Raw genomic sequence first — 23436 nt, forward strand, 5'->3', positions numbered from 1 at the left:
TTTTCAAGTAAACCGAAATGTTGCATTAAAATCTCATTAGCAGTACCAGTATATGTTCTAAGTATGTGAGCCTTATAGTCGTTACGTAATCGTGCAACTAACAAGCAAGAATGTACACACACAATAACACTGTGTCGTCTGTTCACTATAACAATGCATTTGTAATACTCGTTTAAATAAGTTCTCTTGGTTCTTGATTGGATATTTAACTTCAAACATTGTTGCATGGTAACAGTTTCTAAGTCTGACAATGCATACTAGAAATGTGAGGTGAAAAGTTTTATGGCAAAGACAAAGTTAAAAAGCAGATTATCTTTCAATAAACGGTTTTACTTGTGAAATGTGGTGTAAACCTTTACTCTTCCTAGTACGCAGAGTTTCAACTTCAACGCAATTATCATGTGGTATACGTCGGTAAAGAATACTGGAATTTTTCTCAATGTTAGCGTCTATGTTATTTTTCTCTGAGCCAACCGGCGCACGGGGCTGCCTGCGGTGCGAGTCAGTGTCTGCTATCTCTTTGTTGGCGTGCGTCGTTATTGGGATTAGGAGATCTAACTTCTACAAATTCACCTTGACGAGAAGGCCCTGCCCTGTTTGAATCCCGCCAGTTCTGATGCAATTCAGGTATGTCGTTACGATCATATCGTCTGTCGTCGTGTCGGTAGATTCCATAGTTTCTTTCTTGTCAGTCATGTGGTGGAGAATTTCTCCCTGAATCGTAACTGCGCACTGGACCGTTGCGTCTAAAGTTATTCTGTCTCCCTTGATAATAATTTTGGTTCCCAAATTGTCTGTTTCTCTGATTGTCTCTGTGATAGTTACTACCACGGAGAGGTGATCTTTCCCTACAATTATTACTACTCTGCCAACGGTTGTCATACGGGTGGTGTCTGTTTTGGTCACGATTTACGTTGTAAGAATAGCCTTGTCGTGTATTATTTCTGTCATCGCGGAATTGCAACGGATGTGACCTGTAATTGTTGTGTTCCTGTTTTCGCGTTCCGCAACTGTCAGTGTCAATTCCCAGTTCTTGTAACAGTCCCTGAAAAGCTTCAATGTCGTCTTTGCAACGACCTGCTAAAATAATATGTCGTAAATGTTCAGGCAATTTGATTAAGCAAATGCGGATGAGTTCTGAGGGGCTGTATGGGTTTGAAGGATACTGATTCTTGTGCAACATGTCTTCAAAATATTTCACAAGACTGGAAAATTCAGATTGTTCGAAATGTTTCATCATTATGATGCTATGTTTTACCCGGTCTTGTGTAGCTTGAGACCAATATGCTGGGAGGAAGGCATGATAAAATTCTCCTTCACTGTGACAATCGTGAATGACCGATCGCATTCTTACAGCTGGTTCATTCTCTAAGTAGCCACACATAAATTCTAATCTGTGCTGCAATGACCATTTGGGAGGAAAACAATGAGAGAATCGATGAAGCCATGCTTGTGGATGAATGTCGTTGACGTAATTCTTAAATGTTTTGAATTTACGTGTAGTAATAAACAGCTTATAGTCAAGTTCATCATGTCGGCCAGTCGCATGTCGGTCATTGTTACGTCGTTTCGGCGGTTCCATTTCAAAATTCGGTGCACCTTGCCAATTTCTTTCATAATTTCCGAAATGTCCTGTGTTATTATTTTGTGGTTGTTCCGTATTTCTATGTCCCTCTTCCCGTACTGGAGTGTGAGTGTCCTCTGAAATATGTAATTCTTGTATTACTTGTGCCAACTGATCTTGTACTTCCCGGATTTCTCTTTTGTACTGTGTATTGATTTGATTTTGATTTTGTTTGAATTTTCTAATTTGTTCATACTCTTCAGTGTCCGTGAAGGCTACAGGTCTTGTGTCATTCAGATCATCATCTACCTTTGTAGATAAGTTAGTGAACTGATCTGAAAGTTCGGCTACTTTATCCAATAGTGAAATTATTTCCTCTGTGTGTTTTTCTGAACCAAATTTCAGAGTGTCCATTTGTGTTGAAATCGTATCTACTGTGTCCTTTAAGTTTTCCTGAGTTTTTGCAAGTTGCGTAACCGAATCGGTAGATGCAACTGAGTCAATTTTAGCTTGCAAGGTGTCGTGATTTTCATGAACAATAGTTTGCAGTTCTTTTATGGCTGCTTCGTGATTCTGTAATGCATTTTCATGACGCGAAAAGATAGGTTGGAAATGCTCACAAATTTGTGTTTTTACGTCATTGTAGACTTTTTGACATTTCAATTCGATGTAATGTAACTCAGTAGTTAAATCTTCACGTGTTTGTTCAAGCGTGGTGTCTAACTTTTGAAGATTTTGTTTCATTGTGTCTAACTTTTTAAGATTTTGTTCCATTGTGTCTAACTTTTTAAGATTTTGTTCCACTGTGTCCAACTTTTGAAGATTTTGTTCCATTGTGACTAACTGTTGCTGTGTTTGTCTCTGATTTTGTTTCATTTGTTGCATTAATTGCAATAATAATGTATTTGTGTCTGGAGTCTGTTCCTCTATGCTTTTCCGCAGTGAATTTGCACCGGCAACATTCACATTTTGCAAGCGGAAAATGTGTCTTGACTCATTTGAGAAAACGGTGAGAACCCAAAACCTGAGTCTACAGTATTTGCAATATTGTGTTCTGTCATTCCCGATTCCTGAGGCGAGCTGTTGCCGACCGATCGATTGATAATGCTTCCCTGTTCACTACCTGTTTCACTGTCTACACCATTATTTGACGCCCGCTCCATTTCCCTATGCACAGTTACCAAATTACTACTTTGAATGTCTGTTAATTCATTACACAATGGTACCGGTAAGCTACGCTCGTCGTCACTATTATTTCTCAGTTTACTTTGGAGCCTAGTGTTACGTTTTTCACACGCCATTATTGTCACAATATTTCACACGATAACACAGAAAAACACAATTTGAAGAGCAAAAATAAGAAAACACATTAACATAGCACTGAAAATAATATCTAGTTAATTGCAAGCGCAGCTGCAAAGTACTTGGAGCAAATTTACATGCGTGCCACACCTGTTTTACTGTACAACAATGAAAGACTGCAACTACAAAGGAGATTCCCCCTACAATTACGCTCCAGCAATAAACAAAATCTACACTAATCACAGAAACTACAAGAAAAAATCAGAAGATTCCAGTGAGGTATCCTCGGCTAAGGGTCGACATTTGAAACGTCCCCTTAGAAAAATTATACATGACTGTGCTTAAACTGACACACAATATTTTTAGCGCAACGCAATCTGACTTTCAAAAATCCCTACAGAAGAATGGCCCTGACTAACATTAACCTATACCTTTCACAAATCACTTACCTCACAAAAATCTTCGTTACTCGAACTACTGCAATACAGCGAGCGCCACCACTGCCAGCCAAATAAAAGGTTCAAACTACGGAAGGCACTAACTACTGATAGGCATACTTAGCAAATGAAAGATTTTAATAGAGAACAAACAATGTATTTACATTAATAGTCATCAAAAGTCATAATATATATAGCAGTTCATGACATCCAGTCTTACAAAATTCAAAACTCCGCCATTTCTCTCCCCACATCCACCACTGCTGGCGGCTCACCTCCAACTGCGCAACGCTACGCGCTGTTCACATCCAGCTGCCGCTGCCCAACACTACAATGGCAGACAACAATGCAAAATAGCCACAGACTGCAAACAGCACAGCCAGTGATTTTCATACAGAGCGCTACGTAACGTTGCCAATAAGAAAACATAAACAGCCTACTTACAAGGGTAGTTCTCCCTGAGGGCTGAACTGGATAGTGTTAGGGTGGAAATGATGAGGGTAAGGGGGGCAGAAGGGTGAAGACAGGTGTGAAGTGGTAGCGACAGACAGGGACCACAGAAAGAGAACAGTAACTGACAGTTTCATTATTTGCACAAACAACAGATTTGCCTTGTTTCCTCAGTTAATTCAGGACGAGTCTCAAGTAGATGTAAGTGTAGTTAATTCTCAACAGGCTGCCACCAAGAAACCAACTGCTTCAAAATTTAAAAAAAGATAGAAAGTATGGGAAGTTCTGTTGTCAGGTTGTAGTCATAGAAGAGGTGTGGGCCAGATCTTTCAGGCAAAATTAGGTCCCAGGTACCACGTCACAAGTTTTTTCAAGCTCATTGCATGTCTTAGCCAAGTGATAGAGGATGTAGGATCATTGTGCAAGGGTTTTACAAAGCAGCATCTTGTTTTAGTGGGTGAAGTGTCGCACAGGCCTTTCAGTCACTACACTGTGTGAAAAAGCATTGAATAGTTGCCACTGGATTACTGTTTTCTTTAATAAAACTGCTGACAGCGTTTCCTGAGATATGTGGCTACCGCCTGAGATATGAAAGCCGCATCGCCAGCCGTCCAAGCAAACCCCAGTGGGTCTGCATGCGCATGCACAGCGCACGGTCACTACGCAGGTGAGCGGAGGCGCGCAGTTTACGACTGCACGGTTGCAGCTGGCGCCCACTCAGCGTGATGAGACCGTCGCGTGACGTTTAATCCCACCCACACCCACGCCCCAAACCCCGCCCTGACTCACAACATGCAGCGCCAGCCCACCCACAACACCGGCAACCACCTCCCAAAACAGACGGCGCCGCGCCGCGCTGTGGTGTGGCCAACGGGTCTCAGTTGGCCTCTCCGTGACGATTTTCTCCGTGACACTACAAATATCTGTCACTAAATTGCTATTACAAGTGTCAGAGGACAGGTTATACTGCTGGCAAACGAACTGGACGATTTTTATTATTACCACTTTTATAACGCTTTTGATTGCGTGAACCATGATATCTTCATAAAAAAGTTAAAGTATTATGGAATACTGAACGCAGCAGGTAATTATTGACAAAACAATTTTTCGGTCGTTATACAGCGCTGATAGTGGAAACATAGGTTTCTGAAACTGGTCTGCCGATAAAGTGCAAACAAAATTTGCTGCTAGAATGAAATTTTCACTTCGCAGAGGAAGGTACATCCATGGCAGATTAAAACTGTGCGCTGGACCGAAACTTCGAAAGTAGGTAATGAGGCACTGCCAGGAAGTACGGTTGCGAGAGTGGATCGTGAGTCGTGCTGGGGTATGTCAGTCGGTGGAGCACTTGCCCGCAAAAGGTAGTCCAGATTTCGAGTCTCCTTCCAGCACACAGTGATGACCTGTGACTAAGTTTCAGAATTGCTGCTGTTTCGTGGATCTTCTTGCCCTGCAAAATACACTCCTGGAAATGGAAAAAAGAACACATTGACACCGGTGTGTCAGACCCACCATACTTGCTCCGGACACTGCGAGAGGGCTGTACAAGCAATGATCACACGCACGGCACAGCGGACACACCAGGAACCGCGGTGTTGGCCGTCGAATGGCGCTAGCTGCGCAGCATTTGTGCACCGCCGCCGTCAGTGTCAGCCAGTTTGCCGTGGCATACGGAGCTCCATCGCAGTCTTTAACACTGGTAGCATGCCGCGACAGCGTGGACGTGAACCGTATGTGCAGTTGACGGACTTTGAGCGAGGGCGTATAGTGGGCATGCGGGAGGCCGGGTGGACGTACCGCCGAATTGCTCAACACGTGGGGCGTGAGGTCTCCACAGTACATCGATGTTGTCGCCAGTGGTCGGCGGAAGGTGCACGTGCCCGTCGACCTGGGACCGGACCGCAGCGACGCACGGATGCACTCCAAGACCGTAGGATCCTACGCAGTGCCGTAGGGGACCGCACCGCCACTTCCCAGCAAATTAGGGACACTGTTGCTCCTGGGGTATCGGCGAGGACCATTCGCAACCGTCTCCATGAAGCTGGGCTACGGTCCCGCACACCGTTAGGCCGTCTTCCGCTCACGCCCCAACATCGTGCAGCCCGCCTCCAGTGGTGTCGCGACAGGTGTGAATCGAGGGACGAATGGAGACGTGTCGTCTTCAGCGATGAGAGTCGCTTCTGCCTTTGGTGCCAATGATGGTCGTATGCGTGTTTGGCGCCGTGCAGGTGAGCGCCACAATCAGGACTGCATACGACCGAGGCACACAGGGCCAACACCCGGCATCATGGTGTGGGGAGCGATCTCCTACACTGGCCGTACACCACTGGTGATCGTCGAGGGGACACTGAATAGTGCACGGTACATCCAAACCGTCATCGAACCCATCGTTTTACCATTCCTAGACCGGAAAGGGAACTTGCTGTTCCAACAGGACAATGCACGTCCGCATGTATCCCGTGCCACCCAACGTGCTCTAGAAGGTGTAAGTCAACTACCCTGGCCAGCAAGATCTCCGGATCTGTCCCCCATTGAGCATGTTTTGGACTGGATGAAGCGCCGTCTCACGCGGTCTGCACGTCCAGCACGAACGCTGGTCCAACTGAGGCGCCAGGTGGAAATGGCATGGCAAGCCGTTCCACAGGACTACATCCAACATCTCTACGATCGTCTCCATGGGAGAATAGCAGCCTGCATTGCTGCGAAAGGTGGATATACACTGTACTAGTGCCGACATTGTGCATGCTCTGTTGCCTGTGTCTATGTGCCTGTGGTTCTGTCAGTGTGATCATGTGATGTATCTGACCCCAGGAATGTGTCAATAAAGTTTCCCCTTCCTGGGACAATGAATTCACGGTGTTCTTATTTCAATTTCCAGGAGTGTAATTAAAGCCAAATGTGTCTTCATCGAACACTGAAAAGACTTGGTACGTACAAATGAGTACTTTTCATAGAACACCACAAACTATAAAAACAGTCTATTCAAACAATGAATACAAGAATTTCCTTTCTAGGACTACTAGTACATCGCACTTTAACTGGAAAACCCACATCCTAGAATTAATACAGTGCTTTAGTTCAACTGCATTCATATTATACGTGATTGCTACAATAGATAATTTAAAACTGGAGAAATTGGTTTATCATGCAAATTTATGTTCAATGAAGAATACAGAATTCTCTTTTTCGGAAGAAAACTGCAACTGACAGGATTTTCAGAGCACAATGGCATGTCTAATAACTATATCTGTTGTTAGTTCTACACTGAAGCGCCAAAGAAATTGGTATAGGCATGCGTATTCAAATACAGAAATATGTAAACAGGCAGAAGCCGGCGCTGGGTCGGCAACCCCTATAACCAGGTAAGACAACAAGTGTCTGGCACAGTTGTTACATCGGTTACTGTTGCTACAATGGCAGATTATTAAGAATTAGGTGAGTTTGAACGTTGTGTTACAGTCGGCGCACGAGCGATTGGGCACAGCATCTCCGAGGTAGCTATGAAGTGGGGATCTTCCTGTACGACCATTTCAGGAGTGTACCGTGAATATCAGGAATCCGGTAAGACATCAAAACTCCAACATAGCTGCGGCCAGGAAAAGATCATGGAAGTAGGGGACCAACGACGATTGAAGAGAATCGTTCAACGTGACAGAAGTGCAATCCTTCCGCAAATTGCTGCAGATTTCAATGCTAGGTCATCAACAAGTGTGAGCGTACGAACCATTCAACGAAACATCATCGACATGGGCTTTCAGAGCCGAAGGTCCGCTCTTGTACTGGAGGACACAAAGCGTTACACCACTCCTGGGTACGACAACACCGACATCGGAGTGTTGATGACTGGAAACATGTTGCCTGGTCGGACGAGTCTCGTTTCAAATTGTATCAAGCGGATGAACGTTGTAACCTCCCCTCAAAATAAAATAAATAATATAAATATGATTCTAATTTAGTGTAACCTCAAAACAAAATTATTTCACAGTGTAACCTCCCCACAAAATTGATTTACATTTAATCTCCCCGCAAAATTCGTTCCCATTTATAACCTCCCTACAAAATTCTTTTCACATTAACCTCCACACAAAATTGTTTCTGATTTAATCTAAGCTCAAAATTCATTCACATTTAGCGTAACCTCAAAACAGAAAAATTCCTAAACCTCTCAACAGTAAAAACTATAATTATGTCGTTCACATTCAGTGTAACGTCCCAATAAAAAAATAAATTCAGTAACCTGGTAATAAAATAATGTAACTAACCTCTCAATTAAATTGTCGCTCACTTATAACTTTTCAATAATTCACTGTGAATTTAACCTGGTAAATTTTGGACGACAGCAGTACTGCGTCATGGCCCTGAAAGATCATTCTGAATAAGAAAAGGAAAAATTCTTACCTCAATGAAGTCGCCGGATATATCTGCTCTTACAATAAATTTTTACGGCACAGCTCTGTGCAATGCTGGCCGACCTATCTGTCATTTATGAAAGAAAGCAACTGATTTTTCTATTGCAATAATCGGGATGATCATGGATGGGAGAAATTAGTAAATTCTTTAAATTGAAATGAATGGTTGTTGAAAGTTACTTTTTATGAGGAAGATTATTATTACGAGAGTTTTAAAACATTTACATGCGACTTCAGAAAACATTACTACATATGCACGAGGCTGCTTTTTACCTTATACAATAATACTCAGGCTCCGGCATCGCTGCACCGCGACCGGGCCAGCCAACACGATACACCATACCAGACCTGAGCAGACTCCAGACTAGCAACAAGTTACTGGTACAGCTACACTGTTCCTACTGCAGTCAACACTGCTCTCTGGTCAGAGACCTTGCATATCGCAGGCAGCACATGAGCAATACATCGAAATTACATCAGCTCGGACCTCTTACAACATGTATGGGTATGGGGACAACCTCATGAATCGATGGACCCTGCATGTCGGCAGGAAACTGTTCAAGTACAGGGATGCTCTGTAATGGTGTGGGGCGTGTGCAGTTGGAGTGACATGGGACCCCGGACATTTCTAGATACAGTTGAGACATACGTAAATATCCTGTCTGATGGCTTGCATCCATTCATGTCCATTGTGCATTCCGACAGACTTGGGAAATTCCAGTAGGCAATGAGACACCCTATTCCGGAACTGCTACAGAGTAGCTCCCGGAACACTCTTCTGGATTTAAACACTTCCGCTGGCCACCAGGCTCCCCAGACATGTCCATTATTGAGCATATCTGGGGTACGTTGCAGCGTGCTGTTCAGAAGACATCTACACTTCCTCATACTCTTACGGATTTATGGACAGCCCTGCGGGATGAATGGTGTCAATTCCCTGCAGAACTTCTTCAGCTATTACTCGAGTCCATGCCACGTCGTGCTACGCCACTTTTGCGTGCTCGCAGGGCCCTACACGATGTTAGGCAGATTGTACGTAGACTGTTTAGGTTTTCTTATTGGTGACGCCACGTAGCGCTCTGTATGGAAATCACTGGCTGTGCTGTGTGCAGTCTGTGGTTAGTTTGCATTGTTGTGTGCCATTGCAGCGTTGGGCAGTTGGCTGTTAACAGCGCGTAGCGTTGCGCAGTTGGAGGTGAGCCGCCAGCAGTGGTGGATGTGGGGAGAGAGATGGCGGAGTTTTGAAATTTGTAAGACTGGATGTCAATTATGACTATTAAGGTAAATACATTGTTTGTTCTCTATTAAAATCTTTCATTTGCTAACTATGCCTATCAGTAGTTAGTGCCTTCAGTAGTTTGAATCTTTTATTTAGCTGGCAGTAGTGGCGCTCGCTGTATTGCAGTAGTTCGAGTAACGAAGATTTTTGTGAGGTAAGTGATTTGTGAAAGGTATAGGTTAATGTTAATCAGGGCCATTCTTTTGTAGGGATTATTGAAAGTCAGATTGCGTTGCGCTAAAAATATTGTATGTCAGTTTAAGCACAGTCATGTATAATTGTTCAAAAGGGGACGTTTCATATGGCGACCCTGCCAGGATACGAACCTGGAATCTTCTGATGCGCAGTCAGAAGTGTTATCCATATGTCGACCCTTAGCCTAGGATACCTCACTGGAATCTTCTGATTTTTTTCTTGTAGTTGTGTAATTAGTGTAGCTATTGTTTATTGCTAGTGCATAATTATAGAGAGAATTTCCTTTGTAGTTGCAGTCTTTCATTGTTGTACAGTATAACAGGTGTGGCACGCATGTAGATTTGCACCAAGTATTTCGCAGCTGCAATTAACTAGATATTATTTTCAGTGCTTTGTTAATGTGTTCTCTTATTTTCGCTCTTCAAATTGTGCTTTTCTGTGTTGTTGTGTGAAATATTATGACAATAATGGCGTGTGAAAAACGTAATACTAGGCTCCAAAGTAAACTGAGAAATGACAGTGAAGACGAAAGCAGTGTGTTAGCGCCACCATGTAATGAATTAACTAATATTCAAAGTAGTAGTTTGGTAACTGTGCATAGGGAAATGGAGTGGGCGTCAAATAATGGTGTAGACAGTGAAACAGGTAGTGAACAGGGAAGCATTATCGATCGATCGGCCGGCAACAGCTCGCCTCAGGAATCGGGAATGAAAGAACACAATATTGCAAATACTGTAGACTCAGGTTTTGGGTTCTCACCGTTTTCTCAAATGAGTCAAGACACATTTTCCGCTTGTCAAAATGTGAATGTTGCCGGTGCAAATTCACTGCCGAAAAGCACTGAGGAACATGTTTCAGACACCAGTGCATTGTTATTACAATTAATGCAACAAATGGGACAAAAGCTTCAAAAGTTAGACACAATAGAACAACACCAGAGACAAACACAGCAACAGTTAGACACAATGGAACAAAATCTTCAAAAGTTAGATACAATGGAACAACATCAGAGACAAACACAGCAACAGTTAGACGCAATGGAACAAAATCTTCAAAAGTTAGACACCACGCTTGAACAAACACGTGAAGATTTAACTACTGAGTTCATAACATTGAATCGAAATGTCAAAAAGTCTGTAATGACGTAAAAACACAGATTTGTGAGCATTTTCAACCTATTTTTTCGCGGCATGAAAATGCATTACAGAATCACGAAGCAGCCATAAAAGAACTGCAAACTATTGTTCATCAAAATCATGAGACCTTGCAAGCTAAAATTGACTCAGTTGCATCTACCGATTCGGTTACGCAACTTGCAAAAACTCAAGAAAGCTTAAAGGACACAGTAGATACTCTGAAAATTGGTTCAGAAAGACACATGGAGGAAATTAGTTCATTATCAGAGAAAGTATTTGAACTTTCGGATCAGCTAAATAATTTATCTACGAAGGTAGATGATAATCTGAATGACACAAAACCAGTAGTCTTTAATGACACAGAAGAGTGCGAACGAATTAGGAAATTCAAACAAAATCTGAATCAAATTAATACGCAACACCGAAGAGAAATCCGGGAAGTACAAGATCAGCTGACACAGGTAATACAAGAATTACGTATTTCAGAGGACACTCGCGCTCCAATGTGAGAAGTAGGGACTGTTAGTGTTTGCACGTGTGTTACTAATTCAGCAAGGGACTGGATAACAGCATTGCTGGTTCTAAGGACAATTTCAAAAACTTTGTGAGTGCACAAGTGGTGGTTTATGGACTTGCTATATTTTCCGCAAGGCTCTTCGATGGTGATTGTGCACCTGCACAGTTGCAACAGATGGCTGCTGGCCGTCTCTACAAGGACTGCAGTGGGTCTGCATCTTTGATGGCCCACCATTACCATTATTTCTACAAGGACTGCAGTGGGTCTGCACCTCTGGTGGCCCACCAATACCGTAATCTCTACCAGGACTACTGTGGGTCTGCTCTGTGATGGCCTACCTACCAGTGCTCTTCAAAATTTCGACTGACTCTGCTGTGGGTTTGCTCTGTTGTGGACCAATACCTGTCTGCATGTCAAGAGTCAGCACTGTCTTTCCATTGGAAGGACAACACTACTTCTTCAAGATTGCATGGAAATCCACTACTTCCGTGTGCATTTTCTTCTACTGCTCAGACTTTGAGAAAAACACTGCTATTTTACTGTGATGAACGATCAGGACTGCCTTTATGGACTGTGAGAAAATTTTAGCTTTTGACCAACATTGTATCAATAAGTGTGTGCATTTGATATCTTTCTTACTATAATTTTGAAAAATTTTTTCAAATCTGTATTGGCCAGTGCCGAAAATAATTTTTAAAAATTTTTTGTGGGGAGCATGGGGGCTATGTAAGTAGGCTGTTTAGGTTTTCTTATTGGTAACGCCACGTAGCGCTCTGTATGAAAATCACTGGCTGTGCTGCGTGCAGTCTGTGGCTAGTTTGCATTGTTGTCTGCCATTGTAGCGTTGGGCAGTTGGCTGATAACAGCGCGTAGCGTCGCGCAGTTGGAGGTGAGCAGCCAGCAGTGGTGGATGTGGGGAGAGAGATGGCGGAGTTTTGAAATTTGTGAGACTGGAAGTCAATTATGACTATTAAGGTAAATACATTGTTTGTTCTCTATCAAAATCTTTCATTTGCTAACTATGCCTATCAGTAGTTAGTGCCTTCAGTAGTTTGAATCTTTTATTTAGCTGGCAGTAGTGGCGCTCGCTGTATTGCAGTAGTTCGAGTAACGAAGATTTTTGTGAGGTAAGTGATTTGTGAAAGGTATAGGTTAATGTTAATCAGGGCCATTCTTTTGTAGGGATTATTGAAAGTCAGATTGCGTTGCGCTAAAAATATTGTATGTCAGTTTAAGCACAGTCATGTATAATTGTTCAAAAGGGGACGTTTCGAGATGTACCAGTTTCTTTGGCTCTTCAGTGTGGAGCATCATGCAGAGATCTTTATAAAAATAAAATTTCGACAGTATCACAATACAAAAAAAGAAACACCTTCTGAACAGGCCTTGAAGGTGCAACGGTAGCGACTGGATGCAATGTCATTCTCAACCCCTAGGCGTCACCGGATGCGGATATTGAAACGTCCCCTTTTGAAAAATTATACATGACTGTGCTTAAACTGACACATAATATTTTTAGCGCAACGCAATCTGACTTTCAGAAATCCCTACAAAAGAATGACCCTGACTAACATTAACCTATACCTTTCACAAATCACTTTCCTCACAAAAATCTTCGTTACTCAAGCTACTGCAATACAGCGAGCGCCACTACTGCCAGCTAAATAAAAGATTCAAACTACGGAAGGCACTAACTACTGATAGGCATAGTTAGCAAATGAAAGATTTTGGTAGAGAAGAAACAATGTATTTACCTTAATAGTGTATATATAGCACTTCATGACATCCAGTCTTACAAATTTCAAAACTCCGCCATTTCTCTCCCCACATCCACCACTGCTGGTGGCTCACCTCCAACTGCGCAACGCTGCGCGCTGTTCACGTCCAGCTGCCCAACACTACAATGGCAGACAACCATGCAAACTAGCCACAGACTGCACACAGCACAGCCAGTGATTTTCATACAGAGCGCTACGTGGCGTTACCAATAAGAAAACATAAACAGCGTACTTACAATATGAAGGGGCATGTGGTCAGCACGCTGCTCTTACAGCCATTGTCAGCTTTCGTGACTGAAGTTGCTACTTCTCAATAAAGTAGCTCCTCAATTTGCCACACAAGGGCTAAGTGCACCCCTCTTACCAATGGCACTCAGAAGACGGTGATGGTGACCGATCTAAGTGCTGGCCAAGCCCAACAGTGCATAACTTCGGTGATCCGACAGCAATCGATGTCAACACTGCGGCAAAGCCGACGGCCTCCTTATCCCAGTTAATGCTCTTTGTCTTTATGAGTATTTCTCTTTCCTGAAAAACTTCTTTAAATTATGAATATAATATTACTTACCAAACTAACCCTCACCAAGACGCTACGGTCGCAGGTTCGAATCCTGCCTCGGGCATGGATGTATGTCCTTAGGTTAGTTAGGTTTAAGTAGTTCTAAGTTCTAGGGGACTGATGACCTCAGCAGTTAAGTCCCATAGTGGTCAGAGCCATTTTTTGAACCTCACCAAGACTTCAGTGGTTTATCATTAGTATAGGAAGGATTGTGATACTTCGGTATTCCTACAACCTGTCAGAATGTTTACTTGCCTTACGAACAATGTGGTGCACTTTAAGTTTGAATTAAAGAACTATGTTGAGCAATTAGGTAGGGACTTTAGAAGTTAAGTTACACTTGTCGTCCCACGCTAAACCCATTGCCGCAGTGTCAGAAGAGAGTACGTGTTTCTGGGTATCCTGCGGACACAGTTCTGCTGCGGTACGGATAACAGCTGCATCACGGTACGCGACAGAAACTGCGAGGCAACTGGAAAGGTACTCTAAGACTGATGTCAACGGGACAGTAGTATTTTGGGGCAGAAAACGTCTAAATTGCATAAAGTAGTATTTTTGGGCAGAAAACGTCTAAATTGCATACAGGTTCACCGTGAAATTCTGGCGGTATACGGACGAAGTTCAATATTCCACCTAGCCGCTGTGAAATTATTACGATAGTTTGACCAAGTTCGTACAGAAGTGGGTGTCGCAGGTCTTAAAGTACAGTTCTCATACAACGTCATTTACATGTTTCCGGCAAGCTAGGGGCAGGGGGGGGGGGGGGGGGGGGGAAGAAATTTCCTAACGATAAGGACTTTCACACATCGGTTCTCGAATGACTACATGAGCAAGGATCGGATTTCTACAGTAGAGGAACCGAATGACTGGTAGAACATTCAGAGCGTTGTTTACAGAAACTTGGTGACTACTTTGAAAAACAGTCTCTTGTATCTGTGCCACCTTCAAGTGTAGTGCAGCATTCATTTATAGTTACTTGACCTGGCAAAGTGATGTGTAGCTTACGTTCTAAGGTCCCCTCGTATAATCACAGAAACCATTGAAGATAATGTTTTACGTTATAACGTAACTGTTATTGGCACTTTAATACTCCAGTATTTCATAATGTCAAGCAATTTTATTATTTTTCACTTCAACTAAAGGTAACTGATCTTTTCACAGGTCCGAGAAACTCTTCTCTGCTGCATCTAAAATACCACTAATGTAAAAAAATGTAATGTAAATAAGGAAGTAAGGCAAATTCTTTTGACGTCCCGCCAAAGGCGAGATAATACGTGGTCCAATCACATTAATATGACCATCGCAGTGTTCGACGTCAACATGCAATCCGAAACAGCTGAGTTTGTAAACTGTTCTCATACCACCGAGGTTAAAATATACCCTGCATCGCAAAATGGCGCTATCCAAAATCGGCCCCAAGACAGCTGTGATACACCACGGGCCATATATAACAGGGGTGAAAGATGGATGAGAAGATGTGTACGGGCGAATAGACGAGCAAACCTTAAGAAACTGGCCGCCCAAATGAACCAAGGGGGTACAAACAAGGTGCTGCGTATGCGTCGTCTAGCTCGCGCCTGGATCATGCACCCATGCTGACTGCGGTTCACCACCGACGAATCTTGGAATTTGGACACTAATACCGCAACTGGACGTCCACTGGCTGGCGACAGGTATCCTTTCCAGATGAATCACGTTTTATGCTCCATCGGATTGAAAGCAAACACCCTACAACAATCTTCGGAAGTGTCCATGCCGAAAGAAGGAGAGTTATGCTCTGGGAGATTGGCATTTACTGGGTGATCTTGTCATTCTTAAAGGCACAGTGGATCAACACAAATATGCATCTATCCTTGGGGGCTACGTAGACCTCTGCATGGAAGTTTGTTTTTCCTCGGCACGATGAGATCTACCAGGACACGCCTCGAAGTGTACGTGCGTGGTCGATGAGCAACAATTCGGAAATTGCACGATCGAGCACCTGTTCATAATGCAAGCCCTGTGGCGGAGTGGTTACACGACAATAATATCCCTGTAATGGACTGACCTCCACAGAGTCCTGACTTCAATCCTATAGAACACCTTTGGGATGTTTTGGAACGCCGACTTCGTGCCAGGCCTCACCGACCGATATCGATATGTCTCCTCTGTGCATCATTCAGTGCAGAATGGGCTGCCATTCCCCAAGAAACCTTCCAGCACCTGATTGAACGTGTGCCTGCGAGAGTGGAAGCTTTCGTCAAAGCTAAGGGTGGGCCAACACCATATTGAATGCCAGCATTACCGATGGAGGGCGCGAAGCGCTTGTAAGTCATTATCAGCCAGTGTGGTGTAACGTTACGTATTTATGATTTGCGTTTGATATATGACCATGTGCAGACTTCGTCACCTACGTCAGTTACAACCACTTCAAAAATGATTTATATGCCTTTTAAATTTTCATAGAATGGTTCTTGAACGAAACTGTAAAACATCAGTTGAGTCGTGTGCAGAGAATTACATCACTTGGGCCAATTGGTTTTCGTAACTTTTTCGAATTTAAATTTCGTTTGTTTCTCCTCAGAAAATTATATCGACACACGTTATCTTGATCTAATCGATATCAGAATCACACATTAAATAAACTTTTTAGATTCAAAGTTTCGGTGAACGACGTAAGAATTACTAATCTTGTCAAATATATTATTAATCCGTTCACATAACTCTTCATAAATAAATCTTCAAGACACGTGTTTCAACTTTAGTAGCATACACTATTTTATTAGCTTCCTACACATACAGATGTGAACTTGAGCGTTGACAGACAGTGACTAACATCTCAATAAGACTAAGCTCATCCTGACGTCATTGTTGTACAAAAAGAGTATAAAAATTCATTTTTAATTTTTTTAGAAACACGACGCAACAACTCGGTTCCAGGATCTTCTGTTGCTCCTTGGCTGTCGACCCGCGACGTATAGCGGCCAGCAATTTCCTCTCTGGTCGCGGCAACGAAGATGCTGTCCCCGTTCGTTGCGCCGATCTCCCCGTACATGAAACACATAAAAAAAATACAAACTTTTAGATAATTCACACTTATTACAAATAATAAGAAAACACATAAACAAAACTAAATTAAACTCATAGTCACCTGCAAACTGGGCTGACTTTGGTGGATGGGTGACGTTTAATTTCGTCCCACTACATACCCCACCCACAAGCTCAGTTTGTCAGGTTTTAACCGAATTAAAACTTTTCAATATACAATATTTAACTGTTAATACATTTTTCTCACATTTTACGTAACCTAGAGTCCTTGCTATTAGATAGATTTCATCCTTTTAATACGATATCGTTGTGACTATTTGTCATTTACTCTTAATTGTGCTATTATGGTAATTCGTAACCGAATATAGGGAGATTGCTCCTCTTCAGTTAACAGTTGCTAATAAATACTAATTTAGTACGTTCTTTAACGTTGTACATTAGGACAGAGCGTTCAAATTGTGATAGATTAGTTTCAGTTTCCTTTATTTACTAGAGTTATTCTTTCCAAGAATGTATATTACTAATAAGTTTCTCACAATAACTAATAGTACTATTTATTTTACGTCATTCTTTTCACTAATGCCTTATTTATGCCTGAGGTCAAGAAGAAATCAAGCAAAACTTTCTTTAGAATCTCGGCACGGCTTTCTTTACCTTCGGACACCTTGTTGGGTAATGGCCATTTATTTAGGAGAAACAAGCGAGAGAGCCCCGTTGGGTGTGTTCTATATTAACACTATTGCAAACCTCTATTAAAGGCACTCTGCTATGTTCTCGTGAGCCATATAGCTCTGGACGCCCATGGTCCCTAAAACTATTAACCATCCCCTTTGGTTCCTACTATCCGAGTAAATTTAAAATATGCAAAATTCCTTTTGACCTAAGAGCAAAATTTCTTCCATATAAATCCCCCTTTGGGTTATCTTTCTCTTTTTGAAGTACCAGTAGATTATTGTAGAACACTTGTTTAAGCTTTCTGTTCTATTCTTTAAAATAATACGTAACTATCACGAAAACTTCACATGAATAAACTATGAACGCTCTTCCGTATGTAACATATACTAAATATTAACTTATTTAGGAATGAAGAGTTTCATTTGATCAACACTATATAATCCTTTAATTACACCTGATGAAGGTTCCATAAGAAGTAATGCTTTGGGATGTACAATCTTACGTACAACATATGGACCTTCAAAGATAAAGAAGAATTTTCTACATTCCTTACCGATCTTAGAACTTTTAGGATGAGATCGTACTAACACAAGATCTCCTACCTGAAATGAGGGTTCTATAGCCTGTTGATTATAACTTTTAATTCTCCGTTCGGCATTTTTTACAATCTGTTCGCAAACTTTTTCGTCTGGAATGCATTGTTGTATCTCATTTACTGGTGGCCAAGGTAAAGCAGCTAGTAAAGGCTCACCTATAATTCGTTTGCCTAAAATTTCTATAGGTGATAATCCCGTCGTTAGGTGAGGCAATTCATTTAATATCTTTTCGAATTCAGGCATTAGTTTGGCCCACCGAGTATGTTTATGTGCACAATAAGTTCTACATAATCGTCCTAATTCTTTCATGACTCTTTCTACTAAATTACTTTGAGGGTGATATTTCGAAATTAAGATATGTTTGATTCCATATTGTTTTATCATATCTTGAAATCTTTGACTAATAAAGGCACTACCGTTGTCAGACATAAGTCGTTTAGGAATGCCCCAGTTAACAAAGTAATTTCGGGTGAGGCAGCGTATAACGCTTGCTGTATTCGCTCGTTTCAAAGTATAAAGTTTCACATGTTTGGACCAACATTCCATTACAACAAACACATATGTTAATCCTCCTGAACTCCGAGGCAGAGGGCCGAAAAAATCTAATGATAGTAGATCCCACAAACCTCGAGGAATTACAGCATATAATTTATAACGCTTGGATTTGTTATTAACTTTAACCTTTTGACAGGTTTCACAAGCCCTAATAATACTTCTCACAATACGTGACATATTTTTGAAATAATAATACTTCATTAGATGTTTAATACATTTATGAATTCCAAAATGCCCGTAACCTTCATGAATATAAGTAATTAACTCGTCCACAACAATTTTCGGAATGCAGATTTTCCATCTCTGGTGTTCCCTCTGTGCTTTCCAATACAACAAGTCGTTAAAATATAACCACACACCCCGGGTGTTAACTGTTTCGTCCCCATTATTAAGGTTTTGTATAAGGTCCCTATATTGATCGTCATTTCTTTGATTGCATCTAACAGCAGTTACTATCCGTTTAACCTTACGTTCGTTCTCCTTAGTCAAAAGGAAATAAACATGATAATTTGTTCCTGGTTCTTCTGCAATATTAATATTCTCCATTCCTACGGGAAGCCTTGACAAAGCATCTGAAACTACATTCTGAGATCCTTTTATATACCTAATTTCGTACTGAAATTCTTGCAAGTATAATACCCAACGTAATAGCCTACGGTGAAGTAACCGGCAATTGTTCAAAAAGATTAAAGCCTGATGATCAGTATATACAATTGTTTTTCTTCCCATTAATAATCCTCTAAATCGTTGAAAACACCATACCACGGCGAGAGCTTCCTTCTCAGATACAAAATAATTTCTTTCATGTTTATTTAAAGTTCGACTAGCGAATCCAATAGGCCGATATAATCCCTCTTCATTGGTCAGATCACCTTGGAATATTACACAAGACACACCATAATCAGAGGCATCCGTACACATACCAAAGTCCTGATCGAAATCTGGGTGGTATAACATTTTGGCTTTGGTTAACGCTCCTTTTATCTTATTAAAAACTTCCTCTTCCTTTTGTCCCCAGAGCCATACTGACTTCTCTTTCAATAAATGTAGTAATGTAGGATTAACAATATCCTGCCCTGGAAGAAATCTTCTTAGAAATCCTACCATTCCTAAGAATGATTTCAATTGTTTCCGATTTCTAGGACTCGGGCATCGAGCAATAGCTTCAATACGTGCTGGGTCTGGCCTAATACCTTTACTGTCCACTATATGCCCCAAAAATCTCACTTCCTCCTTTCCGAAGTAAGACTTAGATAATTTTAAAGTAATTCCTCTGTCAATTAAACGGTTAAACAATTCCCGTAATATCGTTACGTGTTCTTCCCACGTTTTAGTAGCTACCAAAATATCATCTACATATAAAATAATCTTTTGTAACAATTGCTGACCCAAAGCAGAATCTAATGCCCTAATGAAAGTTGACACTGATATATTAAGTCCAAAAGGTAAAACTTGGAACTGATATGATCTGCCTTCAAAAAGAAAAGCCGTATATTGCCGTGAATCCGGGTGTAATGTTACTTGATGGTAGCCGGCGGTTAAATCCATTGTACTCATATAACGAGAACCAGCAATCTTAAGAAGTACGTCCTCCATAGGAATAGGTCTGTCTCTTTCCATCTCTATAATTTTATTTAATTCACGGGCATCCAGAACCAGTCGTACCCCACCAGTAGCTTTCTTAACTACCCACAACGGACTGTTAAAAGCGCTACCTGATCGTTCGATAATGTTTTGTTCTAGCATCTTATTTATTTCTCTACTAGCCGCTTCTTTGAATTGTACTGGAATAGGATAAGGTTTCTTAAAGAATGGTTTCTTATCTTTAATCTTAAGTTTACAAACGTAATCTTTAATTCTCCCCGGTTCATCTGAGAAGACGGCTCTAAATTCTAACATCAAAGATTCCAACTCTTCCTTTTCTTGCTCGGATAGACAATTCGTAGATAAACATTTTTCTTTCACTTCGGTTTCGATACTATTACTAGCCTGACATTGGTATACTGCATACCCAAGATCACTAAAATCTGTTAATAGATTCATGGTCGGTGCGTACTTAATCTGTAAGGACTCGTAGCAATTTTCAGGTACTTGACTGTTAGAGAACCTCACCTTAAAAGTACATGCCTCCTTATGGATGGTTAAGGAAGAATCTTTAAAATCTAATATAGCTTTATATTTACACAGCCAATCTATACCTAAAATTATGGCCACATTTAAGTTGGCTACGACGAGTACAGAGTGAGCAATTAATTGTTCAGCAATTTCAAAAGTTACATAAACTTCTTCAGTAATATTTTGACTTCTTTTACCAGTAACTCCTATAATTTTCACCCCAGTTACAGGTAAAGTCGGGAAATTCCAATATTTTCTTTTAAGCTGAAATAATTCTTTGGATAAAATACTTACTTCGCTACCCGAATCAACTATAATATTTACTTCGGTGTCTTTAATATAACCTTTAATAACGGGTTTATATGTTACATTCTCCCTTATCTGATTGTCTTCCTGAAGTAAATCTTGTTGCCAGACATCGTCCTTTTGGCAGCTTAATGATAAATTGCAATTGGGTCTTGGATAATCTTGACCAATAGTTCCCTTTAGTTGACCCGTACTAAAGGACTTTACTAGTTTTCCGAACGTTCTATGATGACGTCACCTACCACTTGACCTTCATTAATTACTTGAGGATGATTTATCTCATGATCGTTATTGTGTAATTTCCGCATTTTAGAGTTATTACCACGATTTTGTTGGCTCTCTTTATCTTTAGATTGACGTTTTATATAACAGAACCGGCTATGATTGTTGTTATTAGCTTTTCGTGGTTCTGAATTATTATTATTATTTCGAGGATTGTCATTTCTACCAAATCTAAACTTCTCGTCTTCCCTTTCTCTATTAAGTATATCTAACTGCTCTAAATATCCTAACAATTCGCACGGCTGTGACCATTCTCTTTCTATCATTCTTTCCTTTACGTAATACGGTAACCTACTAATTAGTACTCGTATTAAATGACTTTCAATAATTGGTTCTTCAATTAATTTAGCACGGTTTAAATGCCATTCAAAATAATTCCTATAACCTCCCCACCGTTTAGAATATGGAGGAGGGTCTAACAACTCTAAAGTTAAGTGTTGTTGTTTTCCTCTTGACCAATAATTTTGTTTAAACTGCTTAACAAAATCATCCCAATCCCTGAATTCAGTTCTATGCAGTACTGCCCACTCCGCAGCTTCTGCTTCTAAATGTCCTATTACAAATTGAATGCGTTTTTCATTACTCCATTTAGGAGATAATGATGTTTCAAAAGCTTTTATAAAGATTATAGGGTGCAGTTCGCCTCCTGGTTTGAATACAGGAAATCGACTTGCTACATTTGAATTTGTTGTTATGTCATCCAGACATTCTGCGAGAGAAATAGTCGGATTTTGTTTAGATTGCAGAGACGGAGTTGCATCGGATTGGCTTGCCGTGATTGCCTTATTCATATTGTTGTCGTCCGTGCTAGCAAATTCGATGCGACTGTTGTCTCTGATTATGTTATTACCTCTGCTACCTGAAATGTTCTCGTTATTAACTAATTCCGATAACCGTTTAGTAATTTCCTGTATCCGCATTTCTGTATTGGATACGCGATTAGCTAATATCGATTCTTCACTGTGTTCACGATGTGAACGCTCTGTGCCTTCATCAATATTATTATCTTTGGCAGTCTCAAGATTACTGCATATCTCAGTAATTAAAAATTTCATGTTTTCGATTTCGGTATGGTCCTTTTCTACTTGATGAGTTAATGTCTCTAATTCTACATTATCTATTGAAGAAATCTCTACAGGTTTGGTAGAGACCTCTTTAATAGATTTCAATAATTCTCTGCGAACAGTTTCTGTTTGCATAGAAAATTCATCTCGTAACATATCGTTATTTTTCTGTATTTCATTTACAACTAAGATATTGACACTATCTAGTCTCTCGGATAAGTCAGTAATATCGTGTCGCATGCGAGCTTTTTCCTCGCGCGATTCCTGGATATGTTCTTCTAACCTTTTACAATTATCAGCAATCTTATTACTAAGTCCTACTAATTTTTCCTGCATTTCAACTTTAGAAGACTCTATTTTATCACTTAATTCTCGACTGGTTTCATTAAGATATTCCTGCAACCTGTCTGTTGATTTTGTTAGCTCCCCTTTAAGTCTAGCAGTAGATTCCTCGTTAGACTGTTTTAATCTAGCCATAGATTCTTCGTTAGACTGTTTTAATTCCTCTTTTAATCTAGCAGTAGATTCCTCGTTAGATTGTCTTAATTCCTGTTTTAGTTCCTGTTTCAATCTAGCAGTAGATTCCTCGTTAGCCTGTTTTAATTCCTCTTTTAATCTAGCAGTAGATTCTTCGTTAGATTGTTTCAATTTAGCGATCGCCCTAAAAAGGGATCTCATGCTCCTATCGGACATAGATTGCTCTTCGTCTGACATTTCACTTCCCGACATTATTATAAAATATTAACTATTTACACACGCAGACTTGGAATCAACAATCCTATAAAAGCACACTTCCTATGTACAACACTCCACTTCCAACTTGAAACAAACTCACCGGACACTAATATTGTAATTTGTAGTTCTCGATGATCAGTGTGCTGCTATGGGCTGCAGATGTAACAGCCGTCGATGCAGCCGCTGAGATGCTGCGACCCCGCTTCCGCAACCGGCAGGACGCTGAGTCGAACACCGGAAACGTCGCTAGCTGCAACCACGCCCGGCACCGCCGTAGACAGTCGAAGCCCTCAGCAACACCTCTAATACCAGCCGGAGGAACGCCCCGCAGCTGACGTACTGGGCCTATTAGTTTAGGGAGAAAAAAGGTTGTCGGGGTTTGCAGCGTTCAGCTGCTGCCCAACAGATGCGCCTTCTCGTGGAACAACTGCGTGACCGTACTGCTTGGCTGCGCC

Source organism: Schistocerca piceifrons, chromosome 5 (genome assembly GCF_021461385.2).
Source record: "Schistocerca piceifrons isolate TAMUIC-IGC-003096 chromosome 5, iqSchPice1.1, whole genome shotgun sequence".
NCBI classification, from domain to species: domain Eukaryota; kingdom Metazoa; phylum Arthropoda; class Insecta; order Orthoptera; family Acrididae; genus Schistocerca; species Schistocerca piceifrons.